This window comes from Triticum dicoccoides, chromosome 2B, assembly GCF_002162155.2.
Source record: "Triticum dicoccoides isolate Atlit2015 ecotype Zavitan chromosome 2B, WEW_v2.0, whole genome shotgun sequence".
NCBI lineage: Eukaryota > Viridiplantae > Streptophyta > Magnoliopsida > Poales > Poaceae > Triticum > Triticum dicoccoides.
In genome coordinates, this window is record NC_041383.1 from 709,562,983 (window position 1) to 709,566,941 (window position 3,959).

Here is a 3,959-nt window from a genome sequence, read left to right on the forward strand (position 1 = left end):
CCGAGTTCGCGGTGTCGTGCGCGCGCCCGCCGCAGCCGCGACATGCCCCGCCCCGAGCTCATCCCCACGCGCTTGCCGTGCGGCCCCGCACTCGGCGCCTGGCTCGGGCGCGCCCCCGCCTCGACCCGAGCTTCCCGCGGCCCCGCGCCGCGCGCACCGCGGCTCCGTCCAAAGCTCGTCGTGCCGCGCGCGCACCCCTGCCCTATCCCGCACGCCACTGCTCCGCCCCGAGCTCTCTGTGCCGCCCCGCGTGCGCCTCCGCCTCGCCCCGAGTTCACCGTGCGGCCCCGGCACGCGCCTGCCCCGACCCCAGCTCGCCGCGGCCCCGCCGCGCACGCGCCGCTGCTCCACCCCGAGCTCGTCGTGCTGCGCGCGCGCACCCAAGCCCTTCCCGAGCTCGCCGCCGCACCGCACGAGCGCGCCGCCGCCACGCGCCCCTGCCTCAACCCGAGCTCGCCAGTCCCGCCCCGCCCCGCGCACCGGAGCTGCGTCCTGCGTCGGTGGCATCGCCGCTGGCCTCGCAGGCCGCGCAGTAGCTCTCATCTCACTGATTTGTGGGCCAGAGGGCGAACAGGGGCGGACGGGAGCGAACGAGAGGGACGAGGAGAGCGTTCGTTTTCTGTCCGTTCGGGAGCATTCGTGGCTCAAGTTTGGTCTAGTTTTGGGGTTGAGTCGGACAAAAGCGGACGCGAACGGACGTGCTTGTCCGTTTGGGTAAGCCCGCTGGGCCAGATTTTGCCCCATACGGACAAAACCGGACAAGATGGGGTTCTGCGGTGGAGTTGGCCTTAAGCCAGCTCGCGGGTAAATGTTTCAGATGCCTCAGTAAACTCCACCATCGCAAGGACTGCCGCGACCCGCTTCGGTGCGTCATCTGCGAGCAGCCCTGGCACTTCGGTCGGGAGTGCCCGCAGAACCCAAGGAGCGGCAGCCCAGGCGGCATAACAAACACACGCTAGTCTGGGGCCGCTGTTGTGCCCTGCCCGTTCCGGTCTAGGTTGCGCTTCCCCATGCCACCACCACCTTCGCCACTGGTTGTCCCCGCGCGTCAGCAGCAAGGTGGTCGTCACTTCCCCTGCTCTGGAGCATGAAGAGCACGTCCTGCAGCAACATGTGGTCACCCTCACGGTGGTCGACCGGGTCCACACCACCAACCCCATGTCGGTGGGCCGGGCCATCGAGATGCAGCTCAGCTCACCCCCCCCCCCCACCTGCTGCGCGTCACCGCTCACCATCCCGAGGCATTTCTGGTCCACTTCAACTTGCCGGCGCACTGCGTGAACGCCGTGTGGTGTGGCATCCTCAAGTTGGACAGGTCGAAGTTCTATGCCCATGCCTGGAATGAAGACGGCCATGCTGCATCTTACACGCTCCACGTCAGGGTGGTGGTCGAAGATCTGCCCATGCAGTGGTGGTCGCTGGAGGGGGCGGAGGAGGCGCTTGGCGACTTCGGCAAGATCGGCCGCTTGGACAGCTGCATGCTGGACACGGGCACATGAAGACGTTCGGCTGCTGGCTCTGGGTGTGGGACGTCGCCCACATCCCTACCAAGCACGGCACCGATCGCATCGACGAGATCCTCGGCTTCTTCCCGCCGGATCGCCGCGTGCCGCCGCCCGCTGTCCTCCACTACGACCTACTAGTCTATGTGGACAAGGTGGAGGACTGGACTCCCCTGTCGCCCCTCTTGTTGCACTCTGGACGTCCCCCCTCCCCCTGGTGGTATCCACCGATTGCAGCGGCTTCCCCAGCGGCGCCGAGCGCCACGACCGCCACGACAAAGACCAAGGGGGGCTCAAGCCCTCCTGGAGAGACACGCTACTGAGCTCTGGCTGCCACGCACAGGGAAAGGTGATGGACGTCATCAAAGCGGCACTCCGCCCCGCCCCACCCTCCTGCTCGCCATCGCCGCCTCAATTGGGGATGTAGCCACTCCAGGAGCGGACCTCTCACCCGCCTCTACCCCGTGCGCCACGCCCCGCTGCTTCTTCTTCAGTAGCCCACCCATGCAGCGGCAGCCACTGAGGCTGACCCCGTCGCCGAATTCTTCACCTTCCCGGGCGACCGCACCTAGGAGCGTAGCCAGGCTCCAGGCTACCAGGGTCGTGGCCTGGGGCGTGCTGGTTCGTTCCTTTGTTGACTGTAGCTATATGATCACTGTTTGGCACTGTTTACTACTCTAGTAATGATGTTGGCTCGGGGCATGTTTCCAATCTGGCTACGCCACTGGTCGCGCCCTATTGCCACCGCGCCGCACGGACTAGGAGATGTTTGTGTAGAGTTTCATTGAGATAATTCGAGAGCACAAATCATGTACAAATTTAGCACACACACAAAATTTAGAGTCATGATTTGAATATTTTCCTGTTTGGCCGGTCATGTAACTTTAGTTGGACAGAAAAACGGCGAAGTTGGGAACCAACTCGTAGTTGAATAAGGTGGACATGCCGCCGAAGAAGGAAGTTGGGTTCACTCCGGTCGGCAGCAAGGACAAGATTACGTTTAAGGTGAAGTACGAGAAACTTCCAAATTTTTGTTTCTGTTGTGACATCTTGGGCCACACTACAGAAAGATTCTGCAGCATGCCAAAGGAACTGTGCAAGCCAAACTTCTCCATTGACATGATGGCGCCGCCACACTGGAAGCGCTTACTCGACTTCGCATGCACCTCGGAGGGTGTTGAAGACAAGAACATATCAAAGCTGCCGGACAGAGTTATTTCGGTGGTGTCAAAGGCTGTTCGCAGCCTATCAGTGGTTGCGGCAGACTCGGGTCCTTCGTCGGATGCCGCAGAGAAGGTGGCAAGGGATGTGGGTACCCAGGAGGGGATGCCGGCGCTCCCGACCCAGTTGGCGGTGAACCAAGTTGATCATCCTCAAGTTCATGTGACTAGGGGGGACAGCCAGATCAACTTGGTCTCCCCTCGGTCATATCCTGCGGATGTTGATGGACAAAAGAGGAACCTGGATGCTCCTGGTAGGGCCTCTATGGCTCTAATCAAGGACCAAGCGAGTGATGCTATTGTTGCTCCTGTGCAGTAGCGACCTCAGGCATGGGCTGGGGGTGCACCTGCTGAGGTGCATGCACAGCCGGTGCACCAGCTGACCCTGGCGTGTGCTGCTGTTATGGGCGTGCAGCTGCAGCTGCTAGAGGGCGAAGCTCATGTCCAGGTGGACATTGATAAGGATGGTCGCGACGATGGTGCTGATGTTGGTGCCCAGCGGCAAGCTCTCACTTCTGCTGGGGTCCAACGATGGAAAACACTTCATCGACAAGAACAAGACGAGAAGGTTATGCTGCAGGCCACATGTGTTAAACATGTTGTTTTTGGCATCCCCACACCACCGAACAGCAGCAGCGATCTCTTCGGCCGCAAGGCGGCCTTTGCTGCCATGCTTGAGTGCATGGCTGGCAGCAAGAAGCATTCGACTGATCAAGATAAGGACCTGGTTCTTAGCATGAATAGCTCCAGTACCGATAGCCTGGAGTATGGGGGTGTTCTAGATATGAGTGTGTCATGTAAAAGAGTGTGTGTTGGGAGAGTTGAATCTGTAGTAGCCATAGATGGCTCCATTGTTCATGTTACAGAGGAGATAGATGAGGGAGAGGAGGAGGCCCATAATAGGAGAGAGTCTGTAGGTGATGGTAAGGAAGTAGGGGATATAAGCAAGGAAGCTACCGGCCCTGCAGCTGCCGGTCAACTGACAGGCGCACACGATGACACCCGTCAGGAGCCATGAAAATGATATGTTGGAACTGCCGAGGTTTGGGTCAACCTTGGACAGTTCAAGAACTTGTGTGCCTTTCAAAGACACACCGGCCTAACGTTATCTTTCTTTCTGAAATAAGAAAAAAATAAAGAGTATGTTGAGAGTTTGCATTACCGCTTGGGTATGAAAAATATTTTTACTGTTTCTATGCCAGGCAAAGGAGGTGGATTAGCGGTCTATTGGGATGAT